We start from the raw sequence: 23,918 nt of genomic DNA on the forward strand, positions 1-23,918 counted from the left end.
ATTACTTGGATTCAAAATTGAGAAGGGGTCAATCATTGGCATATAACTATAGTAATATTTTTAGTATAAGTATGTTCCATGCAATATTTGGCATACAGTTGTACTCTATTTATTGTTTATCGAAATTCAGAACTCTGTAGTTAAATCAATGACTGAAGTATTTTTAGATGTATGCATACAATTGTGAAAATGAAACAACAGTCTAGAAATGGTAAAATTTGTTCCCCACGAGGTTGTGCCTGAATGTATTACTGGCTAAATGCACATTGGGATTACCTAAATTTAGACATATTCTTAAAATAGAGTGATGATTAAGATAAATTTATAAAGTGAATCTTTAACATGAGACTTTTAGGTACTGGGGGAAGGAGATATTTTTACAGGGTCTCATGTGTCACACTATCATACGTAAATAGCCTCTTTCTGTATCTGTGAGTAAGATGGGCCCAAAGCTTAGATAATTTATTCTATTATTTATTTCCAGACAAATATGAGTCTGAGCTAAATTGCTTTGTGTATATTGAAAGGATAAGTCAATGAATTCAAGATCAGTCAAAAGTTCAAAGAGAATGTGGTTGTGCTTTGGCTCTCTGGCTAAAGATGGCAGAGCACGGTTACAGCTTTTCGCTGACTACATTGAGCCCGTCTGATAAACTTGTCCAGATTGAACATGCTTTGGCTGCTGTATCTGGAGAAGTCCCTTCAGTGGGAATTAAAGCTTCAAATGGTGTGGTATTAGCACCTGAGAAGAAAAAGAAATCCATTCTGTACGATGAGCGAAGTATACACAAAGTGGGACCAATTACCAAACATATAGGTGTATGGTAATGGCATGGGCCCAGATTACAGAGTGCTTGTGCACAGAGCTTGAAAACTGGCTCAGCAATACTATCTTGTTTACCAATAACCCATTCCCACATCTCAGCTGGTACAGAGAGTAACTTCTGTGAAGCAATAATATACCCAGTCAGATGGTGTTTGTCCATTTGGAGTTTCTTTACTAATTTGTGGTTGGAATGAGGGATGCCCATATTTATTTCAGTCAGAGCCATCTGGAGCTTACTTTGCCTAGAAAGTAACAACAATGGGAAAGACCAATGTGAATGGGAAAGCTTTCCTTGAGAAAAGATACAATGAAGATCTAGAACTTGAAGATGCCATTCATATAGCCATATTGACCCTGATGGACAGCTTTGAAGGGAAAATGACAGAAGACAGCATAGAAGTTGGAATCTGCAATGAAGCTGGATTTAGGAGGCTAACTCCAACTGAAGTTAAGGATTACTTGGCTGCCATTGCATAATAATGAAGTGACAGGAAAATCCAGAATTTCAGGTAACCTCTATACCTAAACATGTTTAGAGTATGTTTTGTTTTGCAGACTTTTTGCATACTCATTTCTACATGGTTTAATGGATGAATGATTTTAAAATGACACTTATCAATCATAATAAGCTGTTAAATTCTCAACCCCCTCTCCCGAAAGTGCAAAGAGAATGAGTAGAACTGCAAAGGGGAGACAGAAACAAGAGTCAAGAAATGGAAAGTTAGATAGAAACATTTAGGGAATGTAGTGGGGAAGATCCTGGGTAATTGCTGAAAATCTGGCCAAAGCAACTATTTGAGGACAACACTTAGTTGTATTTATCTTCATATCCCCAGACTGCAGTGCAGTTTTATTTCCTGGAGCTAAGTTTCTCATGGGTGAAATAAAGACGCAGACTCCATAATGTCTAAGGAAAACATCTATCTGCAGAAATTCTATATCATTTTTAGAGCAGGAATGTGGTAACTGTTACATTGTCTTTTCAGCATATTGAGAGTTTATGCTAATGGAAGTTGTTGCTGATATTATAAAACAACCCCATTAGTTAGTCTTTATCTTTTTCACAGCTATTTCAGCAGTACCGAGAGGTTCCTAATCAATAGTCATTGATTACAATAATGAACTAGTCATTATTGAGCACCTTTGGTGTCATCTTGTATATGGGCTTTGAACATATTATCTCATTTAATCCTCACAAAAGATAGTCATTATCCTACCCACTTCAGAGATCATGAAACTGGGACTAAGTGAGATTCAGGACTCTGCCCAAGTTTTCAGAGCTAACAAGTGGCAGAACCGGGATTCAGATTTAATTTGGACTAACTCTGAAGCTTATGCTCTTTCCACAGTGTCATGCTGGCTGTTTGTAGCATTTTAACTCTCTAAGCTGGCCTAATCAGAGGAAGAGGCTTTTCTTTATCTCCCGCGGGATGTAGACAGGGATGTATGCAGTTCCAACAGTCACTGGCAGCCATGTTGCGCTAATGAGGGGAAGCAGCCCTTAGAGGAAGCCAACATTGCGGAGAGCAGAGTAATCTCCAAAATAAGGGTTAGCTGACTTCCTCATGGGGTTTCATATATGGTACATTTTTGTATGAGAGATGACAGTGAGGAGAAACTTTGGGGAGAAGAACTAGGAAATAATAATAATCATCATCTTAAAGGTCCCATCATAATGCAAAAAGATCTACTTAAAAAAAAAAAAAAAAGATGTGCCCCAAATAAAGATAACAAAGATTTAATTTATGTAAACAACTATAAAGTCTCTTCAATGTCATTGTCTTGCAAGCAACAACTCATATTCTCCCAGGAAAAACGAATCTCGTATTTCTTCAGCATATAAGAAGGGACCACGCAGGCATTGTTGGTGTTCCTTACGAGCAAGCTAACAGCATTTATCTCCTTTTTATCTCCTCTGCTGTTATTCACAAGTCCGATCAGTACTGGAGCACTGGGGATATCCTTTTATTTCTTCTCATTTTGTGATGCTGTTTTTATGATATAGTTGATGATTCTCCTTGTATCTGCCATGCAAGTTGGTGAAATTCAGCTGCTACGTCACTTTCACTAATCTAAAGCCTTTTGAATTTTGCTACAAGGTATCTAATGATTTGTCCACAATGGGATGCTTTTGAAAGAAAAGGAATTAATTTGAAGTTGTATTTTTTTTAATATGGCACCTAGAAAATATAAAATTATACATGTGACTCACATTATATTTCTATTGGACATCACTGGCCTGTACCTTGTATCAGCAGCAGCCCTTGGAACCACCACTCTCAGTAGATCACACACTATTTCTTAAAGGTGCAAAAGCCCCTAATTTCTCTACCTCTGTGTCTCTACTCATGCTATTCCATTTCAGCTGCTCAGATTGTCCTTCTTATTCACACGCTGAAATCCTGTCCCTCTTTAAGGCCTACCTCAAATGTGATCACCTTTGAGAATACTTTCAATACTTTCAATGCCCCTTCTCAGACTTTCCATGGCACTTTACTGATAAGTTCCAGTTTAGAATGTCTATTTTAGGACTAACAAACCCCTGGCATCCATGTTGCTACTGTCATCTGCTTTGTCCTTGGCAGACATTGCTAATCAATTATAGCACTCTCCTGTTCAACGCATTATTTTAATGAGAATTCTCAGTACAGCATTCCAGGCAATAACCAGCAAAAGATCAGAGCAGAGATGTGGTTTGGAACATTAAAGTGCATTAATAGGCTGGAGGCCCCAGAGGTCTAATGTTAACTATGTGAAGATTTCCTGTTCAAGCAGAATTCTCAGGGAGGGATCCAACATCATTGCTCTCAAGAGAGAATAGCTGTGGGGATCATGTATTTGCATAATATCTTTCTATTGATATCCTAAGTATTTGTTTTACAATAGTGCCATTTTCTGTATCTTTCCTTAGGTATTTCTACAACTCATCTGATAATATAAAATTTAGGCCATCTGACTCCTTCAAAGCAGACTGATTTCTGAGGAGTCTGGCCACGGACTATTTGGGGATGTTGTAAACAATCAAATACCTCATGATGAGATGAGACTCATTGGTACAAACATAGGACACCTCTCTTTTTGTCACTTTGATATGAGGGTTGTCTGATGGAAAGGGTTAGTATTGGGAGAAGACTGGAGAAGAAAAAAGTTTTATGCAAGTGTCCTTTTCACAGTCAGGTTTGGGCATTACTTGTCTCTTCTTGTGGAGTATTATGTGGTTAACGTAATTTCCCAACTTTTTTGAGCTAACCATTCACTGTTAGTCATCTGGCGCTTTAAGATGCTACAGCTACTGCGTGTCTATACCGGTAACAGAAACCTATCCACAAATCTGTAATAATTCTTATTCATGTCACTCTCTCCTACAATATAGGAAACTCATGAGGGCAAAAGACTGTATGTAGGCAATTACAGGTGTTTTATTATTATTATTATTTATTATTATTATTACTATTAGTGTGTGTGTGTGTGTGTGTGTGTGTGATTTTAGATGAGTGACTGATAAAGTCAAAGAAATGCTCGATGGTTTGGTTTAATGCCACCGAGACCCTCAGTGCAGATTACAACATTGCACAGTTTGATTTTAAGAAACTTGAAATCTAGTTGGTGCAGTGAGACAAGCATAAGACAAATTACAAAAGAAGTAAATAACAGGTAAGATAAAAATAGAATGGCTGCAATAGGAAACAGTTGTGTTGCCAAACACATTATCCAGATACTAAATGTGAACTTTCATTAGAGAGAAATATCTTCAGAGGGGAAATAGAGATTTTAATATGTGTATACCCTTCAGGTGCTTATGCCAAAGGACACATCATAAGCGAAACAGTGCTGTAGTAAGAAATTGGAGCCCTTGGCCAGCATCTACATCAGAACTATCAAATTCCCACTTATTGATGCTTTAAAACCCAGTGAGAGAGTGTTGGCTTTGAACTTACAGGGTTGTTGGAGAATAATAGGAAGAGAGAACAGTCTCTTCTAATCAGAGAAGTATTTTTTGGCAACTGGAGAAGAGGAGAAGCCAGGATAGCTACAGAGATTAGATACAAGACTGCTTCTTTTCCAACTTTTGGCCTAGCTCTAGCTACATCAGAGGAGAGACCTTTGCCCCTGCTTACTTCAGAAACAATGCTGGCAAAGGGAAAACCATCCATTAGTGTCAGGTCTGTGATGCAGCAAAGCAGAGGCATTCCTGAATGGAAGATCTGTGATATGGGGGGAGGGGCGGGAGGGGAGAAGTTGATCTCTTTGGCGATACATGTGCCCTCATATGAATGTTTTTTCAGCTATTGCAGCTGAACTGACAAGAATAATGCCAAAACTTGCATAAGAAAACCTGGTAATTCATCTATGGAGACACCTATTCAACACATCATATTCAAGATAAGGTATTTCTTGGCATGTCAATACTGTTTAAAGTTGGTATAAAATTGGCATGAGAAAATGGCTCTTTGATGGCAAGGGAAGTCCATAATACAAGTGTGAGCTGGCCCTCTATATCATTCTGCCTTCATCTGTTTTTATTTTCTTCCTTTCATTTTTTTTTTTTTTTTTTTTTTTTTTTTTTTTTTTAGCACTGAACTTGAGCTGAAACATAACTGAATGAGGAAGTTACAAACACTCCCAATGATAAGTAATGACATTCAGGGACCCAGCCAGGGTTGTTCTTCTAGATTTCTGGAATCATAGATAAACCAAGAAAGTCTGTGTGGCCTTCTGGAGAAACAACTGGATGTGTGTTCAGGTTCTTGTTTGCACAGATCACTGAGCATCTTTGCACTTCAGAATGGTCCTCCATACAACAATGATGGCTCTCATTTATTGGGCCTTTATTAAGTGCTCAGCTCAGCATTCTAAACCCTTCATACACCTTAATGTGGTTCATCGCCAAAATAACCCCATGAGTTACATTCAATCATCTTGGAAATTTTAGAGTCAAGGAGCTGAGATTTAGTAAGAGTAAGTAATTTCCTCAAGTTTGGTGAATAGCAGAGCCAAGACTTTTAAACCCAGGTGGTCTGACTCCCAAATTCACACTCTCTACCATTCCATGATACTGTTTCTACTAAAGAATTTCTCAGTTTCCTCTCCACAATAAATGTCAACAATTCAGTAGCTTTTATATCATTAAGTACAGCTGACCCTTGAACAACATGGATTTGAACTGCATGTGTCCATTTGTATGTGGAGTTTTTTTTAAAATAAATACTGTAAATGTATTTTCTTTATGATTTTTCTTCATAACATTTTTCTATTTAGCTTAGTTTATTATAAAAATACAGTATATAATACGTATAACATACAATATATTTGTTAATCAATTGTTTATGTTAATGGCAAGACTTCTGGTCAATAGTAATTTATTAATAGTTAAAATTTTGGGGGAGTCAAAAGTTATATGTGGAATTTCAACTGCATAGGGTGGAGGTTGGTGCCCCTAACTCTTCCATTGTACAAGGAGAAACTGTTCCTTCAGAGCCTTGAGTTTTGAGGGAGTGTCTTGTCTAATTTTGTTCTCACATTTTATACTCCTTGGACTTGTTCTAATTTGGTGTAACAGAAGAAGGCATATAATCCTACTAATGTTAATATTTGTGTGTGTTTCAAATTAAAAAAAACAACAAATTCTTTCTCATAGAAATTTCCATTGAAAGACTATTTCCGTTTTCTTTATGGCAGACTGTTGAGGTAGGAAACGGGTGGAGTGGGTGTTGCTATCCTCATTATCCAGGGGTTTAGAGAGTGAAGACATTTAGCTAAGGTTACTCACCTAGTAAGTGTTGGAGCCAGGTCTGGAATCCTGGTTTTTCTAATCTACTGTGTTATGCTATTTGGGGTTGTTAGGAAAGATCCATTGGACTCCACTGATCATGTCCTGTAGCCCAAGGGAAGAGCTTGGGAAAAGCCTCAGCCATGATTTCTTAGTGAATACTAGAAAAATCCCCTTTCCTCAGTTTCTCAAATGCATTTGAGAGCTTCTGTGTCCACTTGTAGGACAGAATCCTATGAAACTTAACCAGTGCGGGTATCCCCTTCTTTTTGAAAGTTCCCGTTATCCCTTTTCACTTTCATGAAGGACCTACATTAGTACTTGTTTTCACTAACTGAAAGAAATTCCGAGAGGGTTTTCGGTCTTATGAACAAAGGCAAAAAGCGAAAATAGCCTTCAGCATTTATTTTGCAGCAAGCCCATCTACCATGTTTCCCGGAAAATAAGACCTAGCCAGACCATCAGCTCTAATGCATCTTTTGGAGCAAACATTAATATAAGACTGGGTCTTATTTTAATATAAGTTAGTATAAGTTTTATATTTTAATATGTTACTTTAATATAAGTTAATATAATATAAGACTGGGTCTTATTTTAATATTATAGTCTATAAGACCGGGTCTTATATTAATGTTTGTTCCAAAAGACGCATTGGAGCTGATGGTCCGGCTAGGTCTTATTTTCGGGGAAACATGGTATTACAGAGGCAGTGTGCACCAGAATAGAGAGAGTGACCCTGCTTTTATTGTTAGTGTTATTTTAGGTTTTATGTCCTATTTGGTATGATTTGGTAGATTATTTTTTGGGTCTGGGAACACTCAAAAATTTTTCCGTATAAATTCACTTTATGCCATTTCCGCCAACAAAAGTTTCTATAGGAATGCGCTACTTTTGGATGGGGGTGGAAATCTCTATTTGCTAGGTGGCTGGGCCCCGGATGAGAGCTATACAGCCTTGGAAAAGTGAAAGGGCTACAGCTAAAGGAGTCCTGACACTGATTTTCCCACAGCAGATGCCCCATGGTTCTGTAGTGTCCCTTGTCAGGAAACACCGGCCATCCAGCCAGGCAGCTTCAGCGTGGTGGTTATTGGACACAGCTCAGCCACCTTTCCCCAGTCACAAGGAGGAACCAGGTGATGAAACACCAGAGCAGCTGATCTCTGGACAGCAGTTCTGACTGATGGAGTTGCTGACACTGGGCAGCCTCACTGCCATTTTGTGACACGCTTTGTGCTTTCCACCCCCTGAGATGGCTGGAAACTACCCATGCCTTTTACCAGCCCCTAGCTCTGTAGTTTTGGAGGTGGACGCTTGTTCTCCCTGGACCTTCTCCAAGCATGCCAGGCCTGCCAGTGTTCATTCTGGATGTCTCTTCCCCTGGCAAGTCATCACTTCATCTGTCAAAAAGAACAGGGACAGCAGAGCACCGTGACGATTTGTTCTAACAGTTTCAGTTAGCATTTGCCAAGGTTCACACTGTCGTTTGGCTGTGTTCATTAGGGCAGACGATCCTGACCCAAATCTCGTAGTCCTCAAGAGGGTGATGATGAATTTCTCCCTTATCGTTTCCACCTCCATCCCTACCTGGTACATCCTGGAAGCCTTGGAGTCAAAGGGACTGATTTATTTTTGGCGGCAACTAGGAGGATCCTTCTGTAGATGCAGCTGGTGAATCTAACTTGGCTTTGAGCTCTGACAGCCTGATCGCCACCATTTTTCTTCTCTCTCCTAGACCCAGGAGGCAGTTCTTTGTTGACTAAATTCAGGCTAGAGGCAGGGACCAGGTGACATTTCTCTTTCAGTGTGGAAAAACCTTGTGTTATCTTTGACAAAATACCTGTGTTTGCCAAAGCCTTAGACATTAATGAATGCTAATTTACTCTCACCAGCCTTGAAGGGAAGAACAAACTCTCTCATCCAGAAAGTTTCCAGGATGCCAGCACTTCCACTCACATCTTTCCTAAAATACAGTCATTAGTGGCACCTTATAAAATAGGTGATGGCTGCTAATAAGAGTCCCTCATTCTGACATAATACTTTATGCTTTCCAAAGCACTGACACATATTACTGTATGTGATTCTCAAATATTTTAAAACTATATACAGTTAAATATTCTATTCTTACCTTCAAAGACAAAAACAATTCCACACATATCAGTGTCTCAAGATTCTTAAGTTTTCACCACTTTCCTTTTGCCTTTTCCATTTTCCTCTGATTTATGGGGTACTCGACCCTTTGGATGGCTGTTTACTTATGAAGTATACGTTATCGAGTACCGAAAATGATTTCACTATCTTAACAATTTAAATGCATGTGAAGCAAGGTAAGAATAAATGTGGAACAGTCCCAACCTCCCTAAACCGTTGAAGAGAATGTAAGACCACAGTACCTTAGTCCTGGAAGGTATTTGTCTTCGAACAGAGTGGTTGCCCCCAACTCAATAGGGAAGGAAAAGAAGCAAAATAAGGTGAGTTAAAAACACAGCTGAGTTTTCTTAAAGGAATAAAGAAATAAAAGAGGAAAGTAGAACACCAGAGGCATATCACACTGTTGCAAGAAAAAATGTGACTTAAGAAAATATTTCGGCTATCATTGAAATGGTTATTCAAGGCATTAAAAAGCAAAACAAAGCCTACACTTTTGAAAAGAATGATGATGGAGGTTTGGGTATCACCGAATCTTTAGTGGCATAGACTTCTAGAACCATCTGTAACAGCTTTAATTTAGGAATCTATTGAAGGTGATTTTCCAGCAGAAAACAATGTGAGGAAAGGAGGCAAGTTTCACTGGCTCAAACAACTCCAAAGCCTTTAGCTCAGGACTAGCAGTGTCAGTTCTCAAGGCTGACTCACTTGACAGAGCTCTCCCTCAATTCAGTACGGAGGTGTTTGGGACACAGGGCTCAAAGAGGAAACAGAACCGAAGTGGACCCAACATGTACTGAATAGAAGAGTAAATCATCGCTAAAACATCTGATGGTTGGGGCCGACCTCATTGCAAATTCTTAAATTTTGAAAGAAGACATGAAGATCTCAAATGTTATTCTCTGAGAGGAAAACCTCCATGTGTGGTGACCATAGGATTATAATTAACATCTTTTGATTAACATCTTCATGAGAGGTAATACTTGAGTGTGTGATCAAATGTAGAAATCTGAAAACTACGATAGACTACCTGGCATCCTGCTTAGGCTGACACAAAGAGAATCACCCTCTCGTCCCCCTTCCCTCAGACACCCCTGCTCTTTGTCAATAGTAGCATGGGTTTAGAGTGCTCCAAGAACCTGTTTGGGGGATTTCATTTTGGATCTGTGCTAGGGGCTGGAATTGACTTGTGTCCTATTTAGTGTGGAAATACAATTTGGACTCACGAACGTTTTAGATTGAGTAAATTCAATTTTAGAAGTTCTTATGGAGGTACACCATTCCACTGGGAGATAGATCTCTACCTCCGATCAAAAGCATCTTCTGGCAAGAACATACCTTGTTTATCTTTGTGTTTTCTTGTGTTCAAAACTTACCTCTAGTTCCCTTTGAGTACCAACCCCACCCCACCTGTGCCATTTCCCCCCGCACCAGCACCCCATCCACCCTCTCTCCCTTGGATCTTGCTGATGTTAACATCCTGTGGGTGGTGTCTTCAGGTTTGTGAGCTTTCCTTCTCCTTTCATCACTCTGTCTATAGAAACCTCTCACTTGCTCTTGGATTTTCACTATTCCAGCTCTAATTGTGCCATTTTTGTTTCTTCTAGTTCTTCACTTAGTATATTGCAGCAGGAGATATAAATGTTTCTCTTTGATGCCTCTGGCTTTAGTCTTCCCTTGCGAGCTTTCTCTTTATTATTTTGAAAAACATGCCATGCAGATGCCTACCCCTTGAAGGAGGGGAAGGCCTTCCCACTCCAGTTTTGATCATTTGCTTTAATCGTGTTAAAAAATTTCTTTTTAATCCAACTGGAGAATTTTCTCATGGTGTTTGCATTTGTGCCAAATTCTCCAGCTCTTGAGCAATTAATTGTGCTATTTCCTTAATGTGTCTTGACATTACCCTTCTCTTTCACTTTACATTTTACTACTCTCTTGCACATAAATGTTGGTGTTTTGAAATAGTCACATTCTTCTTTTGGTAAGTACATTTAAGATGGTTAGGAATGTGTCTCTGATTCTGTAGTGTTAGCAAAGCATTCTAAACATTTAGCTCTCCAAGATCACTTCTGGATCACTCCTAGCCTTGCTTGTCACTTTGGACTGAGATGTAGTTACACGTATAATTTCTTCCCAACACCACAGGTTTTGTTGTCAGTAGGGAAATTATCATTCTCTTCAATGTATTTCATTCCCTTTCCCATTTTGCAGAAAAAAATTATGGGGGAGAGCACAGGCTGTTCCAATTTTTATATAATTGGTCTTTTGAACAGGACAAAGGATAGTGGAATGCAATTACAATCTTAATTTTTTATGATTTTTTTTTTTCTTTTGTCTCCTATACCCATTTGAGACTTATTCACTGGTGAGAAACCTGCCCCCGCCCCTGCCTCCTTATGCATACAACTTTTCTGATCCCTCTTAGGTAACAGAAAGTTCTCAGGTTGCTTAAGTTGCAGACAAAACTCTAACATAAAAATGAGAATATCAGCTCTAAGATGTTAAATAATGAAGATTTTATGTCATGTTCTCTCGTTGACTTCATTTGGGGCTTGCCTCAGGCTGACAGCTAGCAGGGGACCGGGAGTATGGCTGGCTTCTTTTCTGGATTTCTACATTCCTCTTCTTCCCCTTTCCAGCTTGCTAGATAGTTGCTGACTCCTCCCAAGTTCAGAGTGGTCAGAGAGAAGAGGGAGCAGGGGCTAAGAAAGGTCTAACTTGAACTAATACTGTCTTAAGGTGGTTTCTCACGCATCAGTTTGGCAGCTACTTAAAGCTGATTCTTTCTCTGTAGAGTGATATTGACATTTATTTCAGAATTGTCACCCTGGGGATTTTGCTCCATAGTTCTTTTGACTAAGGAGCATACATTTCCTGCCCCATGGGTGGATGGGTCTTTCTACAGTCCCTTGAAATCTAGCATTTACTTCCAGCTTTCTGTGGGGGTCCCTCTTCCCCTTTAGCGAGCCCTATTGGACAAGCTCCAAGCACCTTCAAGCTGGTGTTTTCTCATGTGTGGTCCCGTCTGGTAATGCCAGCTAACCAAATCAGCTGCCCATGTTGATGCAGGCTGCTTAGTTCTCGCAGACATGTGCCAGACACTGGCCCTCTGCTTCCAACTGCATTCAAGCTAATAGCTATTTATTGGTTGGTTAATTCAAGTGTGGCATAAAATGATTCTTCTTTTGAGGGTTGTCTGGGGGAAAAGGCCAAAACAGGATTCTGTTAAGAAGGAAGCAGCTACAAACAAACAAAATCAAGGCTCAGGAGATCCAGGCACCCACTATTCTGCCTTATGTGTTGTTGCTCGTTACCGTTTCCCTGCTCCCACAGGTTGTGGTCAGTTCCTTACCATTGATTGGTCTGTGAGCAGCTAGTGCTGGCATCCCCTGGAATTTTGTGCTTCCTTTGCCTCCCTCTTGTGGCCAAACCAGTTTAGTCCCAGGGGGCATCTCCCATTCACAAGTGAGGTTCCCTTGATTTCTCATAACTAGCAGGTGAAATGGTAGACGGGAAAAACGGACACAAAAATGTTCAGCAACATGTTTTCTATTTGAGTCCAAGTCTTGACTGATGGTTCTGTGCTCTTTATACCAAGTTGCCATCTGATACTGACCAGGTCCCCACAGACACTGGTCTGGGTCCGTGGCTCTCAGGACATGTGAACAGATTCATTGAGAGCCTAGGAACCATCGATACCATATAGCACAGGTACACCTCCTTTCATTGTGTTTTGCTTCGTTGCACTTCACAGATGTTGCATAATAGACAAATTGAAGGCAAGACCCTTTACCATCAAAAAGGTTAGGACTCGTTTTGTTGCGGAGGTCTGGAATCCAACCTGCAATATCGCCGAGGTATGCCTGTATCTGGCATTTTCTTCCTGGTATAGCAACAGAGCCCGCCCTTTTTGGCCGGATGATGACTCAGTTTAAACTTTCCTTTTTTTTTTCATTCAAATAGCACATCTTTATTGCTTTCAGCTAGCCTCCCTGTAGTCCCTTAAGATCTCACCACTCTAAGGTAAACACCCCTGGTTACTGGGGCACACTAGTAGTGCTGCAAACATACCCGGTGCACACCTACACGTACCTCACTTCCCCTGTGCTTGTGTGCTTGCCTGGCCTTGCTCGCAAAAAGCAGATGGAACCCAAGGTCTTCAGCTTTTTGGAGACACCCTTTCCTTCACCACCTAAGTAAAAACACCCTTTCCCCCATGACTGTGAGAAGTCTAGGCCTGTTCACAACGGTTTCTAAGGATTCCTGGGGTTGCTCATCCATCCTTGCTGTCTATAGCCTCTGAGTCCGACGCTTTCTCTGAGCCCCTCTCTGATCACTCCGTCCATTCCAGAATACATCTTCCACGTTGCTCGCTTCTGTCCATGCCGCTGGTATGCCAGTGTGGTTTGCGCCCTTTACAACTCCAAAGGGAACTCCTCATGTCAACTGTGATGTGAATGGCATCTTCTAGAGCTGAACAACATGGCACTCCCACCTCTCTCTCTACTGCTTTATCCCAAGTGTGGGCCAAGCCTCTCCCTGTGGTCGCAGAGAGCCCTAACACGAAACACATTGTGTAACAACAGAACAAGAGAACTTAAAATAGCATTGCACATATTCATCATTAGTGTTTCTCTTCTGGTGGTGTGTCTCCAACTGGCTGTTTTTCCTCAGGCCCCCAGCCTGGCCCTGTGTTGCTAAGGCCAGTTTCTCCATTAGGTTAGAATCTCCCTTTCCTCCAATTTCCTGAAGAAGAAATATATTAATAAATGAATCTCCCAGAGACGCTAGCTATACAAAATGTAGCTCCCCTCCCCCCTCTTCCCTTCCTCTTCGTTTCTTTCTTTCTTCCTCAAATACTTATCTATTGACTTCCCTGTGTCAGGCACGAGTCTAGATTCAAGAGACTTGGTGTTGAACAATCAATGTCTCTGTCCTCATGCAAGCTGATTCTAGTAGGAAAACAACACATAAATATACCACTGTAGCAATGGTGGTCATTATGAAGAACAAGCTGGATGAGGCGATGGAACAATGATTCTCAACCTTGGATTCACATTAGAATCTCCTGGGGAGCTTTAAAAACCCCATGCTAGAAACTACCCACAGAGTTTCTGATCTATTTGGCCCAGAGTGAAGCTCTACTAGATTTGAAAAGCCCCCTGCTGTGTATCATGTGTAGCCATGTGTTTGAGAACCACTAGGATAGAGATGGATGGTGTATGTGCTATTTTAGATGGGGTAGTAAGGGAAGGTTTTTGAGACGACACCTGGATGAAACAAGGACAGGATCAAAGGAAGATTTTGGCGATGACAGTGGAGTTCTGGTTAATGTTGAGCCACTGGCTCTCCAAGAACAAGAACACTGGTTTGTAGGGGTCGTAGATTTCCATGATGTAAATATACCCACCACAACTAATTTCAAACCACTGATGTGATAGCACTGAACAGAGTTGGAAACACTAGATGCTAACAATTGGTTCGTGTGAGCCTGTAAGAGCAGACGCTAGCATACCACCGGCCAAGTAGGCAGAACAGGCCATGCAAAGTCCCTGCCACTTCTGTTGTTTTGTAGGCTGGTTCAACTCTTCTTTAGCTCAACCTCTCCCTGGAACCAGGCTTTGAGCATTTCCTTCCTATATCAGAGCATCCACTGAGGTAGTCCCTTCTCCGTACAAACTGCTAGAAATGAACAGACAAGCAAGTGAACTGGTCTGTTCGTAAAGGTGACCTCTGTATCACCCCCAGAGTTTTAGAGGTGGCTTTAGATTTCAAAGAGGCGTTCCTTAGTTTTTCTTTTCCTTTTTGGTTCGGTTACACATCACATCCTGTGTATCTTATCTTCTACCTACCAAATCCAGGCTTGCTATTCCTCTGCTCCCCCAGTCCCTACAAACTCTTGACAAGTTGAGTAATGACTATGTTAGTTCTTCCTGCGTCTACTCCATGGTGGTAAAAACAAAACAACAAACAAAAAACCAAGAGGTCCGGTAGAAAGAAGAGACTTGCAGCCCTCCTCAAAAAGTATCCTCAGGTAAGAAATAAACAAAAACCTTTTATTTCCTCCTCTGAACAAAATTGCTTTTCCTTTTGGACCTCTTCTTGAAATACTATTCAATCAAACAAGCAGATTCAATGAGAAATGGGGAGTCATGTACAGAACAAGACATATTCAGAAGTGTGGGGAATTAGAGTGAGTGGTTTTTCAATTGCATAAGACCGACAATTTTTGCTGTCAGGAAAATATGCTTTTTTTCCCCCCGAAAGCAGACAGAATGTCAAACACAATTTGTAATTGGACTGTGTGATTTACATACAGATCAATCCATTATTACTGTAAGTAAGAATCTTGATTCAGCAAGATGATATTTATCTTCCAATTGCTTTGCTCGCATAATCCAAGTGACTTTGTAACTTTAATTGTATTGCATGTTCTAGAAATATTGCTCGTGATTACACCCTGTTTGAAATAATTATGTGGTAATTAGCATTACAAGTTTCTTTTAAAAATACTATCATTACAGAGATTGCTAAATGAATTACCTGGCACTGGGGACTGGATTTTCTTGGCATGAATACCTTTCTCCACAGAAGGGGCAGTAATGTTCAAAGGCATTCTTAGAGAGAACCTGTATTAGTTTGAAATCAATGCTATAACAGATTACCACAAACTTAGTGGCTTTAAACAAAACAAATTTATTATCTCACAGTTACTGTAGACAGAAGTCTGGCAGACTTGACTGGATCTCTGTTGAGAAACCCGACAGGCCAAAACCAAGGTGTCAGCAGGGCTGCCTTCCCTTCTGGAGGTGCTAGGAAATAATCCATTTCCTTGCCTGTTCAGGTTATTGGCAGAATTTACTTCCTTGTGTTGTAAGACTGAGGTCCTGTTACCTCGCTGGCTGTCAGCTGAGGTTCAATCCAGTTTTTGCGGCTACATGCATGCTTTGGTTCACACGTCTCTCCATTTTCAAACTACCATACCAATGGCAGATAGTCTTTCTCATGCATCAAAGGTCTCCTGCCTTTTCTTCTGTAGCATCTCTGACTTCAGCTGAGAAAAATTCTCCTATTTTATGGGCTTTTGTGATTCGATTGGGCCCCTCTGGACATACTCTCTCTATTTCAAGTTCTTTAATCATAATCATATCTGCAACGTCTCTTTTGTCATATAAGGTAAGATGTGCCCAGGTTCCAAGAATTAGGGCATGGACATTTTGATGTGTGTTGGGGGCATTATTAGCATCTCACAGAGCCTGAGCCATATATATATATATATATATATATATATATATATATATATATATATATATATATATCTCACTTGGCATATTGTTTCTTCTCAGAAATGTTAACAGAGTAGTCATTTCTCTTTTTTGGGGGTATTGACTGACTTCATCAGATAAAGAATGACACCTGTATAATGTTTTGATGTTTAGAGTATATCAAGATAGTATAATAGGCAGAGAAAAGAGAATTTCTGTTAAGTAACTGGTTGATATTTTTGGGAGGCAGTATCTCCTAATGAGCTGTTAGCTTTTACAATATTAGCTTGTCTAGTGATTGAGCAGTTATTTGTTGAAGAAATGTTTGTTTAATTGCATGTTGTCAATCTCTTGCCAGTCAAATGGAAGTCCATGAAAACAAAGGTGATGTCTGTCTCATTCACTCTTGTTTCCACAGAGCCAAATGTGGGCCTAGCATGCAGTTGCTCAATATCTACTTGATTCATAGTTATTTATTGAATGAAGTACTTACTTTAGCAACTACTATAACAACTCTTGGCAGTGCCTGAGAGTTCAGCAGTGAAATAGGCAGACACGTTCCCTGCCTGCCTGAATCTTAAACAGATATTACACAAATAATTATATAACTAATTGATTATAATGAGGATAAAACACAAAATCTTAAAAGTGGTGCACATGTACCTTAATAATATTATTTTAAGTTAAAGTATACCATTGTCCACTGATATTTTGATGTAGGCGGAAGACATTTTCTTTGAATAGGGTTGACTGAATGAAGTTCTACATCTTCTTTTTTCCATGAATCATACCTGAAATGCATCTCCTATGATTTCAGTTTTTGCTTCTCTAAAACAGAGTGAGGATTCAAGATCAGGTTTGGCAAACTATGGCCTGAGCCAAATCTGGTTTACTATGTGTTTTCCATATAGCCCCAAGCTAAGAATGGTTTTTACATTTTTTAATGGTTGAAAAAAAAATTGTGACTTGTAAAAATGATATGAAATTCATATTTCAGTGTTTATTAATAAACTTTTATTGGAACATAGTCATACTCAATCATTTATATATTGTCTATGACTGCTTTCACGCTACTGTGACAGAGTTGAATAGTTGTGACAGAGATCCTATGAGCTGTAAAGCCTGAAATATTAACTATCTGGCTCTTCAGAGAGAAAGTTTGCTGACCATGCTCAAGATACTTGAAGAGTAAATTAAGTGTAGAATCCTAGTAGATTCCTCTACCAATTATTTTATTGGTGGTGTGTTTATATGGATGGCCAGTAGGCTGCTTTCTAGTACATCTTACTTGTCAGTAAGTTTTATTGTGACTCAACTTTATCAAAATTTCCAAAAGATTTGACTTATTTTTTTCCTAGGGACAGCATTCTTTTCCTTCCTGCCTCCCTCCCTGCCTCCTTCCCTGCTTCCTTCCCTCCCTCCTTCCCTTCCTCCCTCTCCTTTCCTTCCTTCCTTCCTTCCTTCCTTCCTTCCTTCCTTCCTTCCTTCCTTCCTTTCTTCCTTCCTCGCCTTCCTTCCTTCCTTCCTTTCTGATGTATACTTGACATACAATAAATATTCTATTAGTTTCAGGTGTATATCATAGTAATTTGATATTTATATATATTATGAAATGATCCGCACAATTAGTCTGGTTACCATCTGACACCATACAAAGTTTACAATAATATTGATGATATTCCCTATGCTGTACATTACATCCCCTTGACTTATTTATTTTATCACTGGAAGTTTATACCTCTTAATCCCCTTCACCTATTTTGCCCACCCCCCAACCCCTCCCCTTTCTAGTAATCATCAGTTTATATCCTGTTTCTATGAGTCTGATTCCAAAGAGTTCCCTTTCTTATTTAATTCACATTTCATCAATTTACACTATCCTTAATTAAATTACAGTGACGCTAACAGGTGCAAACTGCCATAAATTGGCTTGGAGGTATATACGTATATCAAATAACCATAATGTATGCTTTAAACATCCTACAATTTTATATGTCAATTATTCCTCAATAAAGCTGAAATGGAGAAAAAAAACTCTTGGAAAGAAAAAAAATTGGTTTGCAGATGAACGCTGCTGACTGGTGGGTATTCATCTCTACTGGTGGGGGCAGCTGTGTGCATTGTCCTGGCGTGGAATCCACTAGCCTTCGGGCATACAGTGAGGTCACCTACCTGTCCTACGTTTTACAGAGGAACAGAGAGTTCTGGTTGTTAATACAGAAAGTGGGTGAAGGGGAGGTCAGTGATGAGGGCTTCTGCTACATACTAGAAGATTTGGTCCAAATTAAATACAATTTACATATTATAATTAGAAACAGGAGTTTGTTGATGTCATGTAGGTCTCCTTCATGCAAGGTAACTTGCATCTAGAATTTTGAATTTTTGCCATTATTAATGTGGGGAACTATTTCATGTTACAGCACTTCAAATCTCTAATTTAAGAGACTCTCTGATTCTTAGAACTTTGATTCGACTTTCATAGAAACTCTGTCTTCCAACTAATAATTACAGTGAAACACTTTACCCCACTCTGTTCAGAATTCAGTCAATAGTTGCAGTTGTTCTCAGTGCTTTCTTCAGAGAAAATATTCCTCCTGTAGTCTCTTACTTCAGGAGAGACTACATATAAAGTCTTCTTGAGGTTTTCAACATGCTTCTGTGCCCCCTTAAACTAATATTCTTTCTCCTGAATATTAATTTTAATTTATTAAAATGAGAGCAATCATTGCAAAGTGTAACAGAGAATTAAAAAGTAATATCTCAGTCAAACACAGATGTTAAAAATAGCATTGATGTGGATTTGGTATCATTTTCAGTTTAGAACTGTGGCTTTTCATATTTCAGGGGTTCCTTTAGCCATGCTCGTCATCACTTCAACAAGCAACTGGCCCATATTTATGTTATAAGGCCCTAGAGTTCCAGAGGCAAAAGCAACCTCTATCCATCTTTTCTAATTTGCTTCAGTAGACACGATATGAAAAAAGCAAGCATTAAGGAAGGATTTCTTCTTTCTTGTTAGTTTCCCTCTCTGGAGCCAAGTTAAAATGGAATACAGTCATTAAAAGGTTATCTAGTGTAACAAGCTCCCCGCCAAAGGCAGAACAGAGACTCTATTCCTCTGTGAGTTGTTTATGAAGTAGCTCATGGCTGACAATCAGTGAACTAAATCCTTTGACAAGGAAAGATTTACAAGGACTTGTCTGCAGAGATGAAGTGTTTTTTCAGACTTGAACAGAACTAGGACTAGGGATTAGCAGCCCTGCACATAAATACAGCCCGTAGCTCTGGGATTCCACAGCTGGGAGCTTTCACTAGCCACTCTGTGTAAATATACCTATGGAATGAGTTCTAAATGCTGACTGTGCGCTATGTACAGGATTCATGTTTATTCCAGGATCTATGGACAGGTTACCAGGTGTTCTCCAGGTACACATTGCAACCCTGGGGTTCATTCTCTTGATCTCTTGGGAAGCTACAGGGTTTAAACTGCTCCTCTGTCACAAAGGAAGGAGCTGCCTGGTTTAAGTTTTCACCCTGGTCTCCTTTCTTTTTGCTCTCTGGGTATTGTCCTTTGTGACATGTGTCTCAAAGTTGAGAGGCAAATTTGTTAGGTATTAGGAATGCTGATAACAGTGAGTGCTGTGTGCTCATGGACACCTGCTATGGTCTGAATGTTTGTGATTGCCCTCCCCCCCCAAAAAAAAAAATGTTGAAACCCTAATAATGCCCAATGTGATGATATTAGGAGGTGGGCCTTTGGAAGGTGTTTAGGTCGTGAGAGAGGAGCCCTCATCAATAGGATTAGTGTTCCTATAAAAGGCACCCCACAAAGCTCCGTAGCCCCTTCTGACACATGAGAACACAGCAAGAAGTTTGCAACCAGGAAGAGGGCCCTCACCCGACCATGCTGGCACCTTGATCTTGAACTTCTAGCCTCCAGAATGTGAACAATGATTTTGTGTTGTTTATAAGCTACACAGTCTGTGGTATCTTGTTATGGCAGTCCAAATGGACTAAGACAACATGCAATTATACAACCGTCTTTTGACGTGACTCCTAATATTACAATGTTAATTTTGTTAGGTCCAAATGAAAGGATTGATGCTCATAAACTGTATCTGGGATATAAATCCATAGAAGAACACAGCTTGAAAATATATTGCAGATCAGCCAAGCCACCTCTGTCATTTTTAGATGAAAAATCTAAGGCCTACAGAGGGCGAATGACTTGCCCATGGAGTCACGGGGATACATTGAACTTTCTGTGCCTCATTGTTCTCATCTGCAAATGGAGACAATAAGGTAACTACTTCACGGGGCTGGCTTGTTTATTGAATTAAAACATGCACGTGAGCCACTTAGAGCAATACCTGGGAAGGAATAAACTCTCATGAAATGTTAGTGGGTGGTGGCATTACTCCCACTACTAAGACTACCCTTCTACTGCTGTTAGTCCTGCCACTACTGCTACTACTGTTATGACTTAACTGACTTCCCCCAACTCAATGTGATCTGTGAGCAAATTAAAAAAAACACACACACACCTTCAAGTGAAGAAATATACTTACTTAAGCATTTGCATCTGAACAATACGTGTGTGTGTGTACTATGTAGGTGTTTAAATCTATTGTGTGTATATCATTTATGTAAAACTATCAAGTAACATGATCCAAGTTGTCCCTGAAGTAATGAGGAACTGGTCACATTTCCTCATTCTCAAGTTTCTGATTTGCATGTATGAATAATCTGTTTTGAATTTTCTTGTGACCTTGAGGGGTGTACCTCGTGACATATATTCCTGGGGCATGTCTGGGAGATGCCACTTTTTTTTTTTCAATTAAGTTGAGTCATAAAGTAGACCAAGTTTTTGTTTTGTCTGTGCTCAAAATGTAACCCATGTGTAGTAGGCACCAAACATGAACTTACATATACTCGTTACTCTCTGAATATTTTTTCTTGGGAAGAGTATGAAACTGGTTGAGTAAATTCTCTACTTGCTGATTCAATGTTCCCAGCTATAGTGAATTCAAAGATAGGATGAAATAAAGAGAAAAAGTCTGATGGCTTATACCAGTCTCACTCTGTTCTAAAGAACTTGAACTCATGGTCTTGCCAAAAATATCTGTTAAGAGAATGTTTCTAGTAGCTCTGTTCTTAATCACAAAAAACTGGAAACAACCTAAATGACCATTGAGAAGAAAATGGAAAAACAAATTGCAATTTATTTATACAACAAAGTATTATACAGCAGTAAAAATTAATGAACCATAGTAATATGCAACAATTTAAGTGAAAGTTGGTAAAGTAATGATGAGTAAAACCCACAAATTCCAAAAGCAATATAGAATATGGCATGCTTCTTATAATGTTGAAAAACAAAACTAAACAGTATGTTACTTAATAATATACATGTATGTGACAAAATTCTCTCCCTATACATATGAGGTCGGACACTTAAGTTCGCGAATTCATCCTAGAAAAAGTGCTACATACCTTATTGTTGAATATCTCTATGGTCACCTTTGAAACACTCCCCTTGGGAAGCTATGCACTGATGCCAGCACCTAGTCCACCCTTCATAGAAATTTTGGAACTCTTTTTTTCTGGAATGGCTTCAGAGCTGTCGTCGTACTATCCTTGATGTCCTGAATGTCATCAAAATGTCTTCCTTTCAATATTTCCTTTATCTTCGGCTAAAGAAAGAAGTCATTGGGAGGCCAGGTCAGGTGAGTAGGGAGGGTGTTCCAATACAGTTATTTGTTTACTGGCTAAAAACTCCCTCACACACAGTGCCATGTGAGCTGGTGTATTGTCGTGATGCAAGAGCCATGAATTGTTGGCAAAAAGTTCAGGTCGTCTAATTTTTTCATGCAGCCTTTTCAGCTCTTCCAAATAGTAAACTTGGTTAACTGTTTGTCCAGTTGGTACAAATTCATAATGAATAATCCCTCTGATATCAAAAAAAGGTTAGCAACAGTTCAAACTGTTAGCGACAGTTCGTGAACTTAATTGTCAGACCTCGTATTAATAATAACATTTATTTCTAAGTAATAAATAAATGAATAAATTAAAATAAAAGAAGACCATTTGTTGTCCAGTGACAATATTATATTATGATGATTAATCCAAGTCTAGGCACCTGTGGTCCAAAGGAAGAAAATAACACTTTGAAAAACAATGATCAATAGAGCCATTGTTTTGCTGGAAATAAGACTTCAGCAAGCTGTGTGCACTGAACAAAAACCAGGGAGTATGACTTGGGAATGGGAAACTGTTATTTAAAAGTTCTTAAAATGTTTTTCCCTTTTATTTGATAACATCGGTCCTCTAGCCTTTTTCACGCCGTTTTTTCTGGCCAAGACGTTTCTGTTTGTATTTGAGTCCATGGGGTAAGGCTATGAGATAGACTTTGTAGGAATTTGTTCAAAAGAAATAAAATCCGGGAGCATTTCCATTCCCTCCAGAACTGCTGAACCCCAGAGTAGAAAAATGGCAACTGATTCGGAGGGCTCATCCTTCAAATACATGGAAAAAAGCTCAGCTAATCCTTTCTTCTACACTCGCTCTCCCTTCATCTCTGCTGTGTGTTTTCTCACTGTGTGTATGGAGGGGATGCATCCCACAGTAAGGAGAGGCCGATGGAAGGTGCACCGCTCTGCCCTCTGAGCCCCCTGGGCAGCAGGGCATGTTTGAAGCATCTGTCTGGGTTTCTCCTCTCCCTAAATGCCTGGCCTTTGTTGACTTTCAAGTTGAAAGGCTACTGCTGAATAATAACAAGGAGCAAACCTGAGTATCATAAAGTGCAAGGGTGGGCTCACGGGAGAGGGCTAGTCCTCACAGGCTGTTTTCTCTCTTTTCCCTTTATCTCTTCTGATGACAATGAAGACATACTTTTGAGATAAGCTTAGAGGTTTGGGCTATTGCCAATGTTTTGAATGGGAATTTTCCAACTTCTGAAACTTTTTTCTTAGTGTCTGATGTGGAGAAGTCTGAATGAATTTCCCTTCTCCCTCTGCAATGTTGAGAGAAAACGACCCTCCCAAGGCACAGGGGAAATTTAAGCCAGTACTTCTCAAGCATTTCTGCTGGAGTCCTCTTAGCAGGAAAGTACAGAGAACCTGTGTCCCCCAGGGTTTGGCAGCATAGTCCAAAGTGGCCTGCTACCAGTTCTACCGGTTTTGGAAGCCTTAAGTTTTATCTTAACTAATGCAAAGTTTACCTTCCACTCAGTAATATACTTGTTTGTTTTAATAGAAAAAACGGTTTGTTTTTTTCCTGCCCAAACTGTCAAAACCAAGCTTCTGGAAGGTATTTATCCTATGACTTCTGGTATCTCTGGAACACATCACTAGTTCAGTTTGAAAAGTACAGAGTTAGTAGGCCATATTGGAAAGTAGCAGTGTTTTCTTTCTTCTATGTCAGGTTGTTTCACAAAGTTAATTTTTAAAAATTAAATTGATTAATTCCTCAATAATTATTTGCCCAAGCTTTAGATCAAACCACATATGTATAACCAGTAGTAAGTGGCTAATTATTACTTTGTTGTATAGCTAGGAAGTAAAACAGACTACATTCTATTATGCTATATAGACAATTGTTAGCATGTGACACATTTTTGTCAAAATAGCCCTAAATTTATTTTCTAGAACTAAGAGAAGTATAAATGAATATAAACACATGAAAGCCTTGAATAATACAGCAATTACAATAATGATGGATGACTAGGATATATATGACTGAATTAATAATCTAAGAGCCTCAGTAAAATTGATGATCTGCCTTTTTCCCGTATTTCTTCCTATTATTCTCTTTCTCATTAAAATTATCTAGGAAGGTAGCTAGCTGTACTACTTTCTGTTTGTATAGAACTCCCAAATTTGTATGATCAGCTGTCACTTCTCTCCTGAGCTCC

General features: G+C 39.4%; 1 pseudogene; it reads left to right on the top strand.

Moving 5' to 3' along the window:
* Positions 1–600: 600 nt before the first annotated feature.
* On the top strand, positions 601–1,309 carry LOC109450811 (proteasome subunit alpha type-2 pseudogene; annotated as a pseudogene).
* The last annotated feature ends 22,609 nt before the right edge of the window (positions 1,310–23,918 follow it).

The sequence above is a fragment of the Rhinolophus sinicus genome, chromosome 14 (assembly GCF_057876585.1).
Source record: "Rhinolophus sinicus isolate RSI-liver-muscle chromosome 14, RSI-T2T, whole genome shotgun sequence".
Lineage (NCBI taxonomy): Eukaryota > Metazoa > Chordata > Mammalia > Chiroptera > Rhinolophidae > Rhinolophus > Rhinolophus sinicus.